This window comes from Capricornis sumatraensis, chromosome 13 (assembly GCF_032405125.1).
Source record: "Capricornis sumatraensis isolate serow.1 chromosome 13, serow.2, whole genome shotgun sequence".
NCBI classification, from domain to species: Eukaryota; Metazoa; Chordata; class Mammalia; order Artiodactyla; family Bovidae; genus Capricornis; species Capricornis sumatraensis.
In genome coordinates, this window is record NC_091081.1 from 23,665,452 (window position 1) to 23,688,044 (window position 22,593).

Here is a 22,593-nt window from a genome sequence, read left to right on the forward strand (position 1 = left end):
TTTTTCTGCATCATCGTCTATTCATGTTAGAATCCTGGGTCATCTCTTGTTCTTGGTATGCTTCAGAACTGGCTCTCTCTCTCAGTGAACTTCTACAAGTCCTTTTTGGAGTCATTCTGTCTTTGCAGCTTCATTCTGAGCCTGGAGAAAGCCAGTTGAGTTCCCCCAGACAGTTGTTTTCCTTCTCTACGGTGCTTTCCCACATATAGTGGTCGCTCAATTTTTCTTACACTCCAGTTAAATGCAAGAAACAATAAAAAAGCAATTGTGGATCCATCTGTCTACATACACTCTATAGATACACTAAGCCAGAAGTTCCTCTCTGAGTTGAACCCATGAAAAGTGTACTCTGCTCTTGAATCTTCAGATCTCCGTCAGGAAGCTGTGGTTCCCCCAGATCCTGTCAGGGATCACAGCATCTCCTTACTCCTGGTTTCCCTTCCATCTTTCCTCCACATCTCAGTTTGTGTCACGGATGTCTGTCAACACCAATGGCAGACAAATTGAGGCAGAATTTTATTGCTCTTTATGTTACTTTCATCATTTTGCATTATCCACATTTTTTGTTCAGTTTCAGAGGCCTAGCCTCAAAACTTCAAAAATTAAGAATTAATACCCTGTTTTCTCTGCTTTCTTCTGTGTTTCTCTTTCCTGAGGCAATGGTCCAAAATGCCCAGCTAACTAGGGTTATTAGGTAAAATAAAGTATGAAAAAAATAGCAATTATTATAATATCCCTTCCTACTGCTGGTAAAATGATATATGTTATACAACTGTTTACCAGTTCTAAGTGTTCGTGGGCTCAGTCACTCTATGAGTATTTTTAAGGTGTTTAACTTTTATATTTACCGTTTATATACCTTTCTTATAATTCTTTTTGATGATGTTAACTCATTCTCTACTAAAGGAGAAACTTTATAAGTAACAACTGTTAAATTTGGCCAAAGAGGTGGTGAAAGGGCAAGTTATGCATTGATTATTAGAAATTTTCCTATTTTCTTAAAGCTAAGAAATCTGCCTGGCTCTCGTGTTCTGAAGGCAGCGCTCTGATGAGCAAGTTAAGGAACTTTCACTTGCAATTTTCAATCTCCTCCTCCATCTCAAATTCTTTCCCACCTTCATTTTCTCTTTTTCTCTTTGTCCTACACTACTATTTTATATAATTATATATATATATAATTATACAGGGAACCCTTCTCAACATTTTGTAATGAGCTATACAGGAAAAGAATTTTGAAGAACATATATATATATATGTATACATACGTATATATGTAGAACTGATTCACTTTGCTGTATAGCAGAAAATAACACGAAATTTCAAATTAACTATACTCCAATAAAATTTTTTAAAAATAAATGTGAAAAAGAAGTTCCTCTCCTCTTTGCCGAAGTGAATGTCTCTCTTCACTGGTATCTGATGACCCCTAACCACCCTCCTCCCGGGGCTGAAATCACGTTGCAGCAGGGAGTACGTAGTCACATAGTAGTCACCTACCATGGCTCTGCCCCTTTTAGTTGTAAGAACCTGCATAAGTTATTTAATGTCATACAAGCTCAGGTTCTGCCTTTGAAAAATGGAATACTAATAGTGCCTGCCACATGGTAAGTTCTTAAAAATTGAGAGGCGTTCTATCATTGCCTCTTTTTCTTCTATCATTGCCCCTTTCTCTTGTATCTTCAGTCTTTTCTCTTATACAGATTCTGTTTCTTCTCCCACAAATCTGTTCAGTTCTCTCCGAATTTAAACAAAAATCACCCCTCCATCCGGTAGCGTCTTGTGCTTTCCACCCCATGATTCTCTCTTTACCACCAAGTTTTTGAAAGAGCAGCTATTTCTGTAGTCCTTTTCTGATGACCACAAGTTTCTGAACTTTCATTACTGATGTTATTCAATTTGCTTATTCAAAGGTAGTATTGATGTCCTAATCACTGAGTCCTGTGTCTTTTCTCTATTTTTAAACTCCTGAAACATCTGTGCCATTAAACATTGTTGAATATCCCTTCGTTTGAAATAAGTTATCCCTCAGCATCTATTTTTGGGTTGTATCTGTTTTTTGACATGCTCTTTGATCATTCTCTTCCTATTTATAAATGTAGCCATTTCTTAACTCCTTTGCTTAATCATTTCATTTAGATGTGCACAATCCTTCCTGAAATTTCATCATATAACACCACTATCTGAATGAACCTAAGGGTCTAGCCTCCACACTAAATTAATAATCTCATGAATTATCTGCTTGGATATCTGCCAGACCTTTGAAGACCAAAGACAACATGAACCAAAGTCATCCTGCTTCCCTTAAACCAGCTCTTCTCTCTGTATTAAAGATACTGGCATTCTCACTGGCAACCAGATTCAAAACCTTAAAACTATATCCTTTCCTACCATCCATCTCCTATCACCAGTCACTCACCAATCCTATGAACTGTAGCTTCATAATATTTTCACATTTATCACTATCTTCCAGTTTGTCTCCTCCATGGTTTGGGATTTATTACATCTTACCTGAAGTACTATAATAATCTGTAACTTGTTCTAACTCCTCTTCAGTCTCTCCCTTCAGCTCCCTCACCTTCATTATTTTCAACTAATCAGTTAAAAATGCCAACTTTATCAATGCCAGGTAAAGCCTCAGTTTAAGAAGTGTTTATGAATAAGAAAATTACAACAGAAAGAAAAGAATTAGCATTTTGGTATTACAGTTGGGTGCTATGATATACATGTTACTTATCTTATTTAATATTAAATAGCATCTTATTTAATATAACATTATGATATCTTATTTAATATTAAATGACACTATATTGTCTTATTTAATATTAAAAACAAATTGTGATGAACATACCTAGTTGCCCATGCAATATCCATTTCCCTTTCATTTTTCCAAATAGAACTCTGATTTTTTTTTTTTCAGATTTCTATCTTCATCTGTTCTAAAGGAAGATTCTAATTATTCTATGCTAATTTTCTGACTCTTGTGATTGGTCTAAGGGTGGCTATGTGTCCTAAAATGATTCAGAAGGGTAAAAGGAAGAACTTGTATTTCATGATTGGCTAAGAATCTCTCTTTCTCATTTTAGGCAGGAAAAGGGAGCATCTTGCCCAAGTTGCCCCAGCCACCAACTTGGGACCATGAGAGGAGCCAGACTGAGAACAAAATTGACAGGGAGAGAAAGGCTGAAGCCAAAAAGTGGTAAGGAAAAAGTTAAGTGACACACTGGACCTCCATCCCCTTGGACTGCAGGTTACACAAGGTAGTACTTTTTTTCTCATTTGTTAAGCCATTTCAAGTAGGCCATTCTGTTACTTGCAGGCTGAGTCTGCCTGCTGAGCAATTCTTTGATCTGAAGGTGGGCTCAAAGAGGCCCAGGTTCACACAGCTGGTAGCAGCAGAGCCAAGATTTGAAGTCACATTCACTTGACTAAAAACCCCTTGCTTTTTCCATTCACTCATATTAACTCCGGTACTCTTGCCTGGGAAATCCCATGGACGGATGAGCCTTGTAGGCTACAGTCCATGGGGTCGCTAAGTTGGACACAACTGAGCGACTTCCCTTTCACTTTTCACTTTCATGCATTGGAGAAGGAAATGGCAACCCATTCCAGTATTTTGCCTGGAGAATCCCAGGGACAGGGGAGCCTGGTGGGCTGCTGGCTATGGGGTTGCACAGAGTCGGACATGACTGAAGCCACTTAACAGTAGCAGCATATTAACTGATTAGGACTCTCATCAGGTCAAAACCTATAAAAATATTTCAGACATTTATTGAGACATTACTTTGTATTGTGCAGGGTTATCAGTGCTTCACAGTTGCTAATTCATTAACACTTTGAAATAATCATATGAGACCCACACACTATCCTCATTTTACAAAGACTGAAGGAGGTTAAGTCATTTTCTGAGTCACATGGCAAGTAAATGATCAGAACATAAAATTGACCCAATGCATTGTGACTCTGGAACTGCAACTCTTGATTACTAGTCTTACACATTTCTTGATGTATACTTTGCATGTGTACAATGCTTAAAAAACAGATTATGTTGCTTTCATGCACTATGTTTATGAGAAAATTGTAGGAGCCTAGTGCAAGTTATTGTATTGGCTTACAATAACTGCAGATATCAGACAGAGGCTGGCAGGAGGATGGATGGAGGGGCTATTTGAATGGAAACAAAGTATCTGAAATGAAATAATCTTTTGGCTAAAGAGGAGACAGCCCCCTCTCCTCCCTCACATCAGACATGAAGCTTGGTAATGGTGCTGGCAGTAGAAATTCTCACACACACACACACACAAAACCCTTCACATATGGCTTTAGTTTGAATCTGCAATGATATCCAGAGACTCACGCCAACTACTATAAGGAGTTCCATGGTACTGGAATTAATTCCAAACTCTTTAGTCTAACATTCATATTGTACTACAATCTATCTTTCTAGTACCCCTAACCACTGCCCCATCCTTCTCTTTTTTATATGTCATTTCCTCTAATTGAATTTACATGATCAAAATCATTGTACATTAGTTCTGATAATTCTTTCATAAGAAAATTTAACTTGCATAAGGACAATTTTAGAAATATAACTAGCATCTATTTACTGGAAACAGAAATAACCTCAGCAGTTGGATGTCTTTGTAATAATGCAGCCGGACATATGGTGAGGGCAATGGCAGAATCCTAGAAAATGAGGTTAGCTCAGTGGGAAACTCTATTTTATATTCTCCCAAAAAATCTCTGTTCAGCTTCTATTCAACTAACAAATGAAATACGATCCTGTTTGTGCTATATCCAAGAAATGTGCACTATCTGTAAGGCACAGGCACAAATTAAATAGGCTTGGAACAGCTTCATGCATCTGTAAGTTAATAAAATAACTAGAGAATAACAGTTTCAGGGTTTATACCTAACTCTCAATTAAAAAAAAATAATAATTTCTCCCCTGTGGATATAAAGTAACCCCTTCCTCCAAAGTTTTTGTTAAAATGATGTCTTGAGAATAAGAGAAATGTCATTTATTATCTTCATTCAATGATGATAGATTATTAAGGTCCTGTTTGTCTCGGGACCAGTAGGCCTCATCAAAAGGTAATATTCTACTTTTCTTTTAAGATTGGAAATGTTCTATCTGAACAAGATGAATCATGGGCATTCGTCTTTCTTCTTCAACTGTCACAATGATATTGAAGTGACTATAAATAGTAAAAAGACACATTAACAATTTTGCATAGTTAGCAATATAAGAAGTGAAAGAAACTTCATCAAGTCATTGCTAATCTTTTTTTTTTTTTCTTTTCCACAATATCCAGATGATTTAGAATCCCTCTAAAGACCACAAGGCATACCAGAGAGAGCATTCAAGGAAAAACAAGATCTGGTATTCTCCAGAGGTTTTACATGTTACACTAAGTTCTCCTGGCTCCCCACAGAAAGGTAATTCACATTACATACAGCATTGCAGCAAGCTCAACTTGATTAGTGAAAACATATTATCTATCCAGTTGGAGGAATGAAGAGGGAAAATAGGTCAACATTTTTCTCTTAACTATTAATTAATGTGCCTCAGGTGGTCTCCTTCCTATTAATTTTATTATAATAAAATAAAAATACTAAGAGCAACTGAACTTGTGAATGCAGAACTGCTTGCAAAATATTACAAGACAGAAACCTGAATGCGTCCCTCTAAATCAGTAATGATAACACTACCACCATCAGAGCAGAAACTATTCAACACAGCCCATGCCAGTGCATATTCTATGGCTAATTCTACTTAGATTGGTGTTTATTTTAAGGTAACCAAATCAGTAAAATGCCTTATAACCCAGCTGTGGTCTGTGCTAAACTGGAAGCAACAAGAACAAAAACTGAACTTTGCAAATAAACTTTGAATCATATTGATTTTATTTGATTTGGGAAAATATAACTATTATTGAATTTTTTAAACAAAGAACATTTATCAACTTGCTTTACTAACCAGATATCACATGTGGGAATCGGAATCACAAAAAGTCTTTTAAAAAATAAAAGGAAAATATATTGGGACCTTTTCATAGAAAGTTACAGGAACACATTCTAGCTGACTTAAAAAAGAGAATTTATTGCTCAAGTAATTGGGAAGGCAAGTGCTGGACCCAGCTTGAGGGATGAATGGGAAATAAAGACCATCTTTCCCTCTTTTCTGTACTTTGTTTTCTCTTCTCTTTTGTTCTCCTTCTCTGTTTCCAGCTTTTCCTCTCTTTCTAGCTTTTCCTGTTTCATTCTCTTCTTTTTCCCACAACTTTATTGAGGTGTAATTGACAAATATAGACATATATATTTAAAGTGTGCAATGAGATGATTTGAATTATATACATTGTGGAATGATTACCAAGATAAAAAAGATAATTAACACATCTATCATCTTTCACAATCAATTTCTTTTCCTTGGTGGTGAGAACACATAAGATCTACTCTTAGCAACTTTGACATAAACAATACCTTATTTTAAACTAAAGTCACCAAGCTGTACATTAGATCCTCAGAACTTGCATAATTGAATGTTTTACCCTTTGACCAGGGCTTCCCTGGTGACTCAGAGAGTAAAGAATCTTCCTGCAAAGCAGGAAACCCAGATTCAACCCCTGGGATGGGAAGATTCCCTGGAGAAGGAAATGGCAGCCCACTCTGGTATTCTTGCCCAGAGAATCCCATGGACAGAGGAGCCTGGTGGGCTACAGTCCACGAGATTGCAAAGAGTGGGACATGAATGAGTGACTAATACACACACACACCCTTTGACCAACATCGCCCTATCCCACCCTGTCCCCAGCCCCTGACAGCCACCATTTTATTGTTTCTATGAAAGTAGTTTTCTATACAGATGTATCTATCCATGTGTAATCATACATGAATGAGTACAGGCAGAAAAACAAGAATAGAATGGCTGGAGTAAGAGAGAAGCAATTACCCAAAGGATGTTGGGGGCACTTAAAGGGATGCTGTAACAAGAAAATAAAAAGTTGGATAGAAACTGAAAACAGCAAAGGTCTTCTACATCAGTGTTTCCCAGTGTGGTCTTCCAGATATCCAGAACAGCACCAGTATCACCTGGGAGGCTATTAGAAGATAACATATTTTCCAGCCTTATCCTAGACCTGCCGAATCAAAAACTCTGACAGTAGGACCCAGCAATCTATTTCCACAGACTTTCTAAGTGACTCTTCCGTTGTTAAAGTTTAGAGACATTGTCCTGCAGAAGAATTCCAGATTCTCATCATGAACATAGATCCTATATATATCCAACTTCTAATCTTAATGTGTGTAACTTAAATTCAGCGATTTGACAGAGGTCACCATAAGTCACCAAAGTTGCTTCTCCTCTACTACTTCTAGTCTCAGTTCAGTCTAGTTCAGTTCAGTCGCTCAGTCGTGTCCGACTCTTTGTGACGCCATGAATCACAGCATGCCGGGCCTCCCTGTCCATCACCAACTCCTGGAGTTCACTCAAACTCACATCCACCGAGTCGGTGATGCTATCCAGCCATCTCATCCTCTGTCGTCCCCTTCTTCTCCTGCCCCCAGTCCCTCCCAGCATCAGAGTCTTTTCCAATGAGTCAACTCTTTGCATGAGGTGGCCAAAGTACTGGAGCTTCAGCTTCAGCATCATTCCTTCCAAAGAAATCCCAGGGCTGATCTCCTTTAGAATGGACTGGATGGATCTCCTTGCAGTCCAAGGGACTCTCAAGAGTCTTCTCCAACACCACAGTTCAAAAGCATCAATTCTTTGGTGCTCAGCTTTCTTCACAGTCCAACTCTCACATCCATACATAACCACTGCAAAAACCATAGCCTTGACTAGATGAACCTTTGTTGGCAAAGTAATGTCTCTGCTTTTGAATATGCTATCTAGCTTGGTCATAACTTTCCTTCCAAGCAGTAAGCGTCTTTTAATTTCATGGCTGCAATCACCATCTGCAGGGATTTTGGTAGTCTCAGTTAATGTCACCATAATCCATTTGGAAGCTTGAGGTTCATCCTTGAATTCTCCTTCTCCCAACCCCTACTTACAATAAATTAGGAAGTCCTGCCTGATTGACCTCCTTTATATGTATACTAGTTTCTTTACTTATCTCCCTTGCACTTATCTTTCCAATAACCTTAAATTCATTTCTTCGGTTCAGTTCAGTCGCGCAGTCGTGTCCGACTCTTGGCAACCCCATGAATCGCAGCACGCCAGGCCTCCCTGTCCATCACCAACTCCTGGAGTTCACTCAGACTCATGTCCATCGAGTCAGTGATGCCATCCAGCCATCTCATCCTCTGTCGTCCCCTTCTGCTCCTGCCCCCAGTCCCTCCCAGCATCAGAGTCTTTTCCAATGAGTCAACTCTTTGCATGAGGTGGCCAAAGTACTGGAGTTTCAGCTTTAGCATCATTCCTTCCAAAGAAATCCCAGGGTTGATCTCTTTCAGAATGGACTGGTTGGATCTCCTTGCAGTCCAAGGGACTCTCAAGAGTCTTCTCTAACACCACAGTCCAAAAGCATCAATTCTTCGGTGCTCAGCCTTCTTCAGAGTCCAACTCTCACACCCATACATGACCACAGGAAAAACCATAGCCTTGACTAGAGGGACCTTAGTCGGCAAAGTAATGTCTCTGCTTTTGAATATGCTATCTAGGTTGCTCACAACTTTTCATCAAAGGAGTAAGCGTCTTTTGATTTCATGGCTGCAGTCACCATCTGCAGTGATTTTGGAGCCCCCCAAAATAAAGTCTGACACTGTTTCCACATCTATTTCCCATGAAGTGATGGGACCAGATGCCATGATCTTTGTTTTCTGAATGTTGAGCTTTAAGCCAACTTTTTCACTCTCCTCTTTCACTTTCATCAAGAGGCTTTTTAGTTCCACTTCACTTTCTGCCATAAGGGTGGTGTCATCTGCATATCTGAGGTGATTGATATTTCTCTGGGCAATCTTGATTCCAGCTTGTGCTTCTTCCAGTACAGCGTTTCTTATGATGTACTCTGCACAGAAGTTAAATAAGCAGGGTGACAATATACAGCCTTGACGTACTCCTTTTCCTGTTTGGAACCAGTCTGTTGTTCCATGTCCAGTTCTAACTGTTTCTTCCTGACCTGCATACAGATTTCTCAAGAGGCAGGTCAGGTGGTCTGGTATTCTCATCTCTTTCAGAATTTTCCACAGTTTATTGCGATCCACACAGTCAAAGGCTTTGGCATGGTCAATAAAGAAGAAATAGATGTTTTTCTGGAACTCTCCTGCTTTTTCCATGATCCAGCGGATGTTGGCAATTTGATCTCTGTTTCCTCTGCCTTTTCTAAAACCAGCTTGCACATCAAGAAGTTCACGGTTCACGTATTGCTGAAGCCTGGCTTGGAGAATTTTGAGCAATACTTTACTAGCGTGTGAGATGAGTGCAATTGTGCGGTAGTTTGAGCATTCTTTGGCATTGCCTTTCTTTGGAATTGGAATGAAAACTGACCTTTTCTGGTCCTGTGGCCACTGCTGAGTTTTCCAAATTTGCTGGCATATTGAGTGCAGCTTATCTTTAGACAAAGCAATATAATTAAAGTGTAAATCTGACAATGTTTTACCTCTAAACATTCTGAAGGCTTGGAAAAAAGCGTACAAAATATTGTGTACTCCTCATCCAAGGCACCAACTCTATGTGCTTGTCTACTTTGCTTTCCCCACATCAAAAGCTATTCTCTACCTTACAGATATGTGAACTCCATAGGATTCTATAAAAAAAAAATTCATGGTATGTTTATGTGTACATTTTTCTAGGGAGTGGGTCCTCAGCTTTCATCAGATTCTTATTGACCCCAAAAGTTTAAGAAATATTGATACAGCTGGCAGAGGAGAAAAGCAATTTGGATACATGTCAGATACATGTCAATGGGTTGTCAGGTACATCTTATGTTTGTCTGAAAAACAGTGGAGACCATTATAAAACACCATTCAATGTGAAGCCATTCTCGTGCTTTTAAGAGTCTGACAATATGGATAAACTGCAATACAGATTCACTGTGCTGAATTAACTATGGTGAGAAAGATTTTTCACAAGGGTGAAAATATCCTACTTTTAATAATTAGACTCATGCTAGTGGAAACACTGGATGACTTTATTTTGGGGGGCTCCAAAATCACTGCAGATAGTGGCTGTAGCCATGAAATTAAAAGACACTCCTTGGAAGGAAAGTTATGACCAACCTAGATAGCATATTCAAAAGCAGAGATATTACTTTCCCAGCAAAGGTCTGTCTAGTCAAGGCTATGGTTTTTCCAGTGGTTATGTATGGATGTGAGAGTTGGACTGTGAAGAAGGCTGAGCACCAAAGAATTGATGCTTTTGAACTGTGGTGTTAGAGAAGACTCTTGAGAGTCCCTTGGACTGCAAGAAGATCCAACCAGTCCATCCTAAAGGAGATCAGTCCTGGGTGTTCCTTGGAAGGACTGATGCTAAAGTTGAAACTCCAGTACTTTGGCCACCTGATGCAAAGAACTGACTGACTCATTTGAAAAGACCCTGATGCTGGGAAAGATTGAGGGCAGGAGGAAAAGGGGAAGACAGAGGATGAGACGGCTGGATGGCATCACTGACTCGATGGATGTGAGTTTGCGTGATCTCCAGGAGCTGGTAATAGACAGGGAGGCCTGGTGTGCTGCGGTTCATGGGGTCGCAAAGAGTCAGACACGACTGAGTGACTGAACTGAACTGAATTATGTGCTGAAAAGCTTGATGATAGAACTGGCACACAAAGAAAAGGCAAAAACATGTTTTGAAAGAAGAATACACTTAATTTGGGAATAGATTTGGCAAAAAGACTGGGATAAGATTATGATAGTTATTTGGGTAAACTACCCAGCACATTCCCCATTAAATCTCATTATTTTTCTAGCATCCTACAGTAAGTTCCTCTCCCATCCTTAGTGGTGGACTTATATCTCAAATATGATGACCAGTTAATGGGACCAGTTTCTCTATCACAGTAATTAACCCTGGGGTAAGCATTTAACGAATAAGCAAGACCAAACAAATGCCTTCCTAAATTGATAAATGGATATTGGAAAGACATTCTCCTTCAGCTAGATGTGCTAAGGAGGGGCCATCTAAAGCAAAGGCTACTAGTGGCAGCAGAGAAAACTTGTCAGAAGACAATTGAGCAATAGTCAGGAAAAAGATAAAAAAGTAAAATAGAGAGATTGGCAAGGAGAAAAAACCCTGAAAAATTGTATGAACCCTTGAACCCTTACATTTATTTATGTACATTTAAGTCAGGTTCACTTTGGCCTGGCTAGCTACATGGACAAATACATTTTCTTCTGTTGCTTAAACTACATTAAGGAGGATTTTTATCATTTGCAACAGAAGTATACCTGCCTAATAAAGTAGAACTCTGACTCCATGCTCTGCTATCATTCTATTTGTCACTGGGACAGATACCAGATATGAACCCCTGCCCATGAGTCTCGTCCTACAGAAACTCAAACAATTGCTAGTGATTAAAGGCACCTGGATGAGCAGCTTGACTGTTGACATTCTGTGATCATTTGTACATGTATGATTTTCTTGCTTGAATTTCAGCAAATAGAATGTGGTAAATGCTTTATCTGATCTAACACAATGCATTATGGGAGCATGGAGTGATGGAGGTAGTAGTATGAACAAAGTGCCAGTCATTAGCTCAGTACATTTGGACAAGTTATTTAACCTGCTAAGAAAGCTGAGCACCGAAGAATTGATGCTTTTGAACTGTGGTGTTGGAGAAGACTTTTGAGAGTCCCTTGGACTGCAGGGAGATCCAACCAGTCCATTCTGAAGGAGATCAGCCCTGGGTGTTCTTTGGAAGGAATGATGCTAAAGCTGAAACTCCAGTACTTTGGCCACCTCATGCAGAGTTGACTCATTGGAAAAGACTCTGATGCTGGGAGGGATTGGGGCAGAAGGAGAAGGTGACGACAGAAGATGAGATGGCTGGATGGCATCACCGACTCGATGGATGTGAGTTTGAGTGAACTCCGGGAGATGGTGATGGACAGGAAGGCCTGGCGTGCTGCAATTCATGGGGTCACAAAGAGTCGGATACGACTGAGTGACTGAAGCCTAGGTTTCCTTGGGGTTAAATGGCTATATCTACATTAAAAGATTATTTGGGTAAATGAGATAAATAATACAGGTTAAGACTGTGTCTGTCATGTACTTGCATTAATAAATATTCTTTGCAACAGATACATAAATATAAATAGAAGAGGAATCACCTGTCCTTGCTTAGGAAGCACTGTGAGTCCATATAGAATGTTTCTTATGGATTGAGCCTTAAAGAGAAAAGAGGATTTTGCCAGATAGAAAAGTAGGGAAGGGCATAACAGTTAGACTAGAACATATATGTGCTAACTAGTCTTCATTGGCCTCTCGGATCTCTTCCTTCCCTTCTCTCTGTGACTTACAACAGTAATTCCTGTGGACTATATGAACCAGGCTTCCTTGCCCTCTGTTTTCTGTTAGGATCAGCCAATGGCACGTGCCTGAAGATAACAGAGGGTGGAAAGAAAGAGAATTCAGAGTACTAATCTTGTTGGACTACATAATTCTAACAGTTACAACTTTAGATCTAGGGGTGGTAAACATTCTAATACCACAAGTCCCTATATATCTTTCAAGAGTCCAAACATTTAGCTCTCTCCAGTTAAATCCTTTAAGTGTGCATCTCTTTTCTGTTAATCCCCAGATATACACCAGGCTTCTCTGGTAGCTCAGCTGGTAAAGAATCTGCCTGCAATGTGGGAGACCTGGGTTCAATCCCTGAGTTGGAAAGATCCCCTGGAGAAGGGAACAGCTACCCACTCTAGTATTCTGGCTTGAAGAATTCCATAAACTGTGTAATCCATGGGGTCGCAAAGAGTCAGACATGACTGAGTGAGTGACTTTCACTTTCTGCTGCTGCTACTGCTGCTAAGTCACTTCAGTCGTGTCCGACTCTGTGCGACCCCATAGACGGCAGCCCACCAGGCTCCCCTGTCACTGGGATTCTCCAGGCAAGAACACAGAAGTGGGTTGCCATGTCCTCCAATGCATGAAAGTGAAAAGTCGCTCAGTTGTGTCTGACTCTTTGTGACCCCTTCAACTGCAGCACACCAGGCCTCCCTGTCCATCACCAACTCCTGAGGTCCACCAAAACCCATGCCCATCGAGTTGGTGATGCCATCCAACCATCTCATCCTCTATCATCCCCTTCTCCTCCTGCCCTCAATCCCTCCAAGCATCAGGGTCTTTTCCAATGAGTCAGCTTTTCACATCAGGTGGCCAAAGTACTAGAGTTTCCACTTCAACACCAGTGCTTCCAATGAACACCCAGGACTGATTTCCTTTAGGATGGACAGGTTGGATGTCCCTGCAGTCCAAGGAACTCTCAAGAGTCTTCTCCAACACCACAATTCAAAAGCATCAATTCTTCAGTGTTCAGCTATCTTTATAATCCAATTCTCACATCCATGCATGACCACTGGAAAAACCATACCTTTGACTAGATGGACCTTTGTTAACAAAATAATGTCTCTCTATTTCCCATGAAGTGATGGGACCAGATGCCATGATCTTTGTTTTCTGAATGTTGGGCTTTAAGCCAACTTTTTCACTTTCACCAAGAAGCTCTTTAGTTCTTCTTCATCTTGTGCCATAAGGGTGGTGTCATCTGCATATCTGAGGTTACTGATATTTCTCCCGGCAGTCTTGATTCCAGCTTGTGCTTCTTCCAGACCAGCATTTCTCATGATGTACTCTGCACAGAAGTAAAATAAGCAGGGTGACAATATGCAGGCTTAACATACTCCTTTTTCTATTTGGAACCAGTCTGTTGTTCCATGTCCAGTTCTAACTGTTGCTTCCTGACCTACATATAGGTTTCTCAAGAGGCAGGCCAGGTGCTCTGGTATTCCCATCTCTTTCAGAATTTTCCACAGTTTATTGTGATCCACATAGTCAAAGGCCTTGGCATAGTCAATAAAGCAGAAATAGATGTTTTTCTGGAACTCTCTTGGTTTTTCAATGATCCAGCAGATGTTGGCAATTTGATCTCTGGTTCCTCTGTCTATTTAGGTAATGAAAAATAGTTCATTTTCCCCAGTTTTCAAAATACCATAAATAAATAAAATCTAAAAAACACCTTTGTAATATCTTCCTGGAACTGTCACCCTTTTCCCCATTGTAGCCAAGCCTTATAAATAACATTTACATTGAATTCCCTTATTCTTCATTCCTTTTGAGACCCCCACCCCAAGTCATTCCATGAAAACACTTTTCAAGTGGCTGTAGCAAGTTTCTGAACTGCAGATATTATTTGTTGGATTAAGAAAGTGGCCTTAAATTTCTGGTTTGCTGAGAGTTTTTATGATAAATGGATATTGAATTTTATCAATTATTTCTTTACATCTATTGAGACCATCATATACTATTAATGTGATGAATTATACCAATCAATTTTCAAACTTTAAACCATTCTTTCATTCCTGGAATAAACTTTGCTTGGTCATTTTTCTTTCTATATATAACTGATTTCCAGTTATATATGACTCAACTCAGAATTTTTAGTCTGTGTTGATAAAGAACATTGATCGGCAATTTTATTTGTTATTGTCCTTTTCTAGCTTTGGTGTCAGCATTATTCTAAGCTGAAAAATATATGTTCTTACATCATTCTATCTCAGTTTACTTCCTTCATATTTTTTTATACTGTTGTTTCTTCTCAGCCATTTTTTCCACTTATAATTCTGTGTCCATCCTTTATATTTTAGAGTTTCCTTAGGTTCTACTTTTAATCTTGGTGTATGGGTAGGGGGAATGGTAAATAGATTGAATCCAGATTATAAAGAGGTTTATATTAAGACCTTGTTACATTTCACCAAATAAAGAAATACCCATGGAATTCTGTGTAATCTGCTGAGGTATTTGTTTGAACTTCATCTTAAAAGTCACTGCCTAAAACACAACTCCAGTCTCTGTCAAAACTCTTTATAATCGCCCTACTTGCTGCCACTGGAGAAGGGAATGACAACCCACTCCAGTATTCTTGCCTGGAGAATCCCATGGACAGAGGAACTTGATGGGTTATATAGTCCGAGGGGTCGCAATGAGTCAGACACGACTGAGCAATTAACACTACTACTACTTGCTGGCAAATTAAAACTGCATTTGGTTCACACCTTTCCCTCTTTCTGATATGCATTTCTCTGCTTTTAAAAACTTTTTCTTCCAATGTTTATTTCAAAAATAGCTCCCTCCTTAAAGTCATGTATGGATGTGAGAGTTGGACTGTGAAGAAAGCTGAGTGCCAAAGAATTGATGCTTTTGAACTGTGGTGTTGGAGAAGACTCTCAAGAGTCCCTTGGACTGCAAGGAGATCCAACCAGTCCATTCTGAAGGAGATCAGCCCTGGGTGTTCTTTGGAAGGAATGATGCTAAAGCTGAAACTCCAGTACTTTGGCCACCTCATGTGAAGAGTTGACTCATTGGAAAAGACTCTGATGCTGGGAGGGATTGGGGGCAGGAGGAGAAGGGGACGACAGAGGATGAGATGGCTGGATGGCATCACCGACTCGATGGACATAAGTTTGAGTGAACTCTGGGAGTTGGTGATGGACAGGGAGGCCTGGCGTGCTGCGATTCATGGGGTCGCAAAGAGTCGGACACGACTGAGCGACTGAACTGAACTGAACCCCTTCAGTCCTAAGTGAATGACATTTATTTGGTTTGTTACATTATAGCACCATACTGATAGCTCCTTAACAAAACCCACTTACTCCTGCTTCCTACAACAGCTACATATGTACAAGGTTTATTGTCCCCCCCAAACCCAACCAAAGTAAACTACTTAGGAGAAGAATGATATCCCCTATGTTTATTTCCTCCCCAGTCCAATTCAATGTCTTATAATTTTTAGACCATTACAAAACTATTTGTTAAAGTGAATTGAATTACAATTGGAAAAGACGATCTGGATGTCTGGCCATCATAATCTATGTCTTGCTGAACAGTATGCCAACCAAAATCTCCTTTTAGGCAGAGCCCTTCTCAGTACTCAGTTTCCTATCCTAAGGCATTTTAAGTCCTACTGTTAAAATAGATGAGTTAGGAAAATGTATTTTTCATGAGTGAATGGAATGTAGATAAAACTCTTATAAAAATAAAGCACTGGATCTGAACACCCAGTTAGTCATTTCTAATAAATCCATGAACTTAAACAAAAGTTACCATTAAGTTCCATAAAAAATCACAAGAGGGATTTTTTCAACCTTTTGTAAATATTAAGGAAAAAAAGCTTCATGGTTATTTTCTTTCCCTAGTTATTTTCTTTTCAAATGTTTGTTATCTATGCTGGATCTTGATGGAAGGAAGAAAGAAGAAAAATAAACAAACTCTGTCTTACAAAACTATTTTCAGCCTGTAGTTGGTAACCTGCAACAAAATGCACATATCTATATTGACTTTCTAGTCAGGAAAAAATGATAAACAAACAAACAGCAATAACCTTCCATCCCCAAGAGTGTTAGTCAGGCTTTGTGCTGAAATATAGCACCCAGCAACCAGGCCATCAAAGCATAGCATGTAAAGTCTGAGAAAGCATGATATTTCTGAATCAATAAAACATCAAATTGGTCCTATTTTTGCTGGTAAATTCTAGCAGTTTAACTTAAAACAGAAATTTAAAAAAATAGATCACATTTTTACTCAGTATTACTTGTTTTTTTTTTTGTTTTTTTCCCCCCAAATAAGACTTGTACACCTATGATAAAGTTGCATATTGGAATGCATGTCAGAATTAGTAGTAGTGTTTTCTGAATGAAAGAGGCTCTCAGCTAAAGCTATTGTTGGCATCCTAGCCACAGCGGGAAACAGTTGCTAGGATGACTTCACATCTCTACATATTTGCTGATCTTTCTTCCACATAATGAAGTTATTCAGCCTTCTTCTAAATACATGTTTAGATCCTATCTCTAACTTCCCTTCTGGTCTATACTCTGTTTTCCTAGTTTTCTTCTCCCCCATGCTGCTTCTAGAAAACTGGAATGGAACAACATATCAGTTCAGCCATATACACACATATAAAAATAAAATAGCCTTTAAAATATAATTCAAATCACATCCAACTATCTACATATTCAGAAATATTTAAGAAAAAAATGAGCACCTAGAGATCACATTCTTGTTTTTTGTTTCTGCTTATGTACTTCAGAGAAGAATTACTTTATATAAACAAATTAATTTGTAAATTTACATTAAGGCTAGATAGGGTTCACATTGATGACACTGGTCATGGAGAGAAGAGCATAAGAGCAGATGGCATTATTCTCATGAAGGAGAAGGCAGAGAGGGATAGAGAGCTATACAAGGGAAATAGCTACAAACAGGAAAGTGACAAGCAGGTCACTAGGACTGTAAAAATGAGAAATATTAAACAGAAAGGAATTTGAAAAGATTTAGAGGGTTATCCAGTATAAGTAATTGGGGATAGCAATAATGAATGAATATTGATGTCAAATATCAAGGAAAGGAAACAAGCTCAAAAAAGTATGGATGTAAAAATTTTTTTTTTCCAACATAGAATGTGATGATACTACCACTTGCATTGTAGAATACTTGAACAGCGTGCCTTCTACCATGAGTGTGACCATATATGAGGGTCCTGGCTATCAAGAAAATGCTTCGATTTAACAGAGTATCTATCATTGGAGAATCTTTCAGAAAGTATTTTGTTTTCTATATCCAGCAAAAAGCATGGCCAACTAGAAAGACCCGTCCCTAGATGTATGAAGAACAAGCATACTATTATTATTTTTAACTACGTGAAGTCACTGTTATTAATTTTTTAATCTATAAAAATGTCAATTTCATAGAGTTTAAATTACTAGTTGCATAATCTTGGTAAAGAAATTTTACCTTTCTTTGTAAAAGTTTCCTTATCGGTAAAATTAGAACTTTAGACCAGATTAGTGGGTGCCAACCTATATTTTGGTGGCTCAGATGATAAAGACTCCACCTGCAATGCTAGGAGACCTGGTTTCCATCCCAGGATCAAGAAGATCCCTTGGAAAAGGAAATGGGAAATCACTCCAGTATTCTTTCCTGGAGAATTCCATGAACAGAGGAGCCTGGTGGGCTACAGATTTTTCTGGTTGATGTATGATGGTAAATCATTGTTATTTAATTTGAATTTCCCTAATAATTTGTCATGTCAGCACCTTCTCATATACTTTTTCACCATCATGTATCTTCCTTTGTGAGTTATCTATTTAATTCCTTTACTCTTTTTTAAAGGGTTATTTAGCTTCTTAAGGCCCGAAGGAATTCTTTAAATATCCTGGATGTAATTTCTTTGTTGGATTTATGTATTGCAAATATATTCTCTCAGTCCATAATTTGACTTTTCCCTCTTATTTGTATATTTTAATAAGCAAAATACATTCATTTGGATGCAGTGTAATTTATGATTATTTTCTTTCATGTTTAGTGTATTTTTGTCTTAAGAAATCTTTACCTATGCTCTCAGGTCACAAAAATATTATCCTGTACTTTCTTCTAAAAGATTTATGATTTTAGCATATGCATATAAGGAGTTATTTAAGCTTTTTGGTCCTGTAAGTTTATCTTGTAGAACAAATTTGGGGAATTTTTGGCCAATACTAGAAAAAATAATTATCTGTCCCCTTCTTTGTTTATATATTTATCTATTTTGAAGTTTATTGACCCTTTTATGTTAGTTTTCAATTGGTGCCATAACAAAATACCACAAATTTAGAGGCTTAGACTCATCCCTACAGATCTATTCTATAGGTCTAATATCTGACACGGGTTTCACCAGGCTACAATCAACATGTCAGCAAAGCTGTCTCATTTTATGGAAGGTCTAGGTAAATCCATGCAAGTTATGAACAGAGTCCAGGTCCTTATGTTTCTAAAACTGAGGTCCCTGTCTTTTTGCAAACTGTCAGCTGAGGGTCATTCCCAGCTTTAGAGGTTCCCTAACTGCCTTAGCATGTGGTCTCCTTTCTCAGTCTCCAAATCCATCAACATTTGGTCGTGTGTCTCTCACATTTCAAATCTTTCCTGTCTTTTTCCATTTTCTCGAGTCTATGACCTACTTCCACATTTAAAGGCCCATAGGGTTACATGGGGACCATGTAGATAATTCAGGATATCTGTTTTGAAGTTTGTAGTTTTAATTCCATGTGCAAAAATCCTTTTGCCATGAAAAGTTACTATAAAGGAAAAACTCACTTCTTCCTGTGCAACTTCTTTAATATTACTCACACTCGATACTTCTGGTCACCAAATATGTTGGGACGGTGAGGGGTGCACCCCTTGGAGCTTTTAAACACCAAGCAATTCTGTGACATTAGCCAAGTGTCCTACAATTTAACTCAACTCTGACATTACCTGCCTGGAGATAGTGTCAGATTCCATCAGTTAAGGGCTCAGTCCTACAAGAATGCCTCCCACCATTTCAAATGCCAACTGCAAGAGCAGTTTTGTTGTCACCTATGGTTCTGACCAGCTGACTACAGTGCAGATGTTCCCAGGACCTCAGGCTTGATTCGTTTGCTAGAGCGGCTCACAAAACTCAGGAATATGTTTTACTTACTAGATTACAAAACTTTATTTTAAAAACATATTATAAAAAATATAAATCAGAAATAGCCAGGTGGAAGATATGCCTCAGGCAAGGTATGCAGGAAAGGGTCAAGGAGCTTCCATGTCTTCTCTGGGCATACCACTCTCCTAGTATGTTCACAAGTTTACTTACCTGAAGATTCTCTGGACCTCATCCTTGTGGATTTTTTCCAGAGCTTTCATGATGTATGCATGATGGATTAAATCATTGACTGTGGGGTGGAAGATTAACTCAGGCTCTAGCCCTTATCCCCTCCCAAGATGTCAGACCCTCAGTTCAGTTCAGTCACTCAGTTGTGTCCGACTCTTTGTGATCCCATGGACTGCAGCACACAAGCCCTCCCTGTTCATCACCAACTCCCAGAGTTTACTCAAATTCATCTCCATTGAGTTGGTGATGTCATCCAGCCATCTCCTCCTCTGTTGTCTCCTTCTCCTCCCACCTTCAGTCTTTCCCAGCATCAGGGTCTTTTCAAATGAGCCAGTTCTTTGCATCAGGTGTCCAAAGTATTGAAGTTTCAGCTTTAGCATCGGTCCTTCCAATGAATATTGAGAACTGATTTCCTTTAGGATGGACTGGTTGGATCTCCTTGCAGTCAAGGGGACTCTCAAGAGTCTTCTTCAATACCACAGTTCAAAAGTATCAATTCTTTGGTGCTCAGCCTTCTTTATAGTCCAACTCTCACATCTATACATGAATACTGGAAAAACCATAGCTTTGACTAGACAGACCTTTGTTAGCAAAGTAATATCTCTGCTTTTTAATATGCTGTCTAGGTTGGTCATAACTTTTCTTTCAAGGAGCAAGCATCTTTTAATTTCATGGCTGAAATAAAAATCTGCACTGATTTTGGAGACTTCCAAAATAAAGTCTGTCACTGTTTCCACTGTTTCCCCATCTATTTGCCATGAAGTGATGGGACTAGATGCCATGATCTTAGTTTTCTGAATGTTGAGTTTTAAGGTCAGACCCTAGGACCAAAAGTTCCAATTCTCTTATCAAGGTTGGTTCCCCTGGTAACCAGCCCCCATCCTTAGGTTACCTAGGGACTTTTCTAAATTCACCTCAGTGATAAAAACTCAGGTGTGGTAGAAAGGGGCTTGTTATGAATAATGAAAGATATCCATTTCACCATTATCACTCTTATCATCTAGGAAATTGCAAGACTCTTAGGAGCTCTGAGTCAGAAACTGGGACAAAGTTCAAATATATATAATATATATATATATGTTATAAATCATAATATCACAGTAAGATATTTATAGGCTCCTAGGTTCCAGGGATTAGTATATGAACATCTCTCAGTTCAGTTCAGTTCAGTCACTCAGTCGTGTCTGACTCTTTGAGACCCCATGAATCACAGCACGCCAGGCCTTCCTGTCCATCACCAACTCCTGGAGTTCACTCAGACTCACGTCCATTGAGTCAGTAATGCCAGCAAGCCATCTCATCCTCTGTCGTCCCCTTCTGCTCCTGCCCCCAATCACTCCCAGCATCAGAGTCTTTTCCAATGAGTCAACTCTTCACATGAGGTGGCCAAAGTACTGGAGCTTCAGCTTTAGCATCATTCCTTCCAAAGAACACCCAGGGCTGATCGCCTTCAGAATGGACTGGTTGGATCTCCTTGCAGTCCAAGGGACTCTCAAGAGTCTTCTCCAACACCACAGTTCAAAAGTATCAATTCTTTGGCGCTCAGCCTTCTTCACAGTCCAACTCTCACATCCATACATGACCACTGGAAAAACCATAGCCTTGACTAGAGGGACCTTAGTCGACAAAGTAATGTCTCTGCTTTTGAATATGCTATCTAGGTTGCTCACAACTTTTCTTCAAAGGAGTAAGCGTCTTTTGATTTCATGGCTGCAGTCACCATCTGCAGTGATTTTGGAGCCCCCAAAAATAAAGTCTGACACTGTTTCCAATGTTTCCCCATCTATTTCCCATGAAGTGATGGGACCAGATGCTGTGATCTTCGTTTTCTGAATGTTGAGCTTTAAGCCAACTTTTTCACTCTCCTCTTTCACTTTCATCAAGAGGCTTTTTAGTTCCTCTTCACTTTCTGCCATAAGGGTGGTGTCATCTGCATATCTGAGGTTATTGATATTTCTCCGGCAATCTTGATTCCAGCTTGTGTTTCTTCCAGACCAGCGTTTCTCATGATGTACTCTGCATATAAGTTAAATAAGCAGGGTGACAATATACCGCTTTGACGTACTCCTTTTCCTATTTGGAACCAGTCTGTTGTTCCATGTCCAGTTCTAACTGTTGCTTCCTGACCTGCATACAGGTTCCTCAAGAGGCAGGTCAGGTGGTCTGGTATTCCCATCTCTCTCAGAATTTTCCACAGTTTATTGTGGTCCACACAGTCAAAGGCTTTGGCATAGTCAATAAAGCAGAAATAGATGTTTTTCTGGAACTCTCTTGCTTTTTCGATGATCCAGCGAATGTTGGCAATTTGATCTCTGGTTCCTCTGCCTTTTTGAAAACCAGCTTGAACATCAGGAAGTTCACGTGAAGTACTGCTGAAGTATTGCTGAAGCCTGGCTTGGAGAATTTTGAGCATCACTTTACTAGTGTGTTAGATGAGTGCAATTGTGCAGTGGTTTGAGCATTCTTTGGCATTGCCTTTCTTTGGGATTGGAATGAAAACTGACATTCTCCAGTCCTGTGGCCACTGCTGAGTTTTCCAAATTTGTTGGCATATTGAGTGTAGCACTTTCACAGCATCATCTTTCAGGATTTTAAATAGCTCCACTGGAATTCCATCACCTTCACTACCTTTGTTGGTAGTCATGCTTTCTAAGGCCCACTTGACTTCACATTCCAGGATGTCTAGCTCTAGGTGAGTGATCACACCATCGTGATTATCTTGGTCATGAAGATTTTTTTGTACTGTGTATTCTTGCCACCTCTTCTTAATATC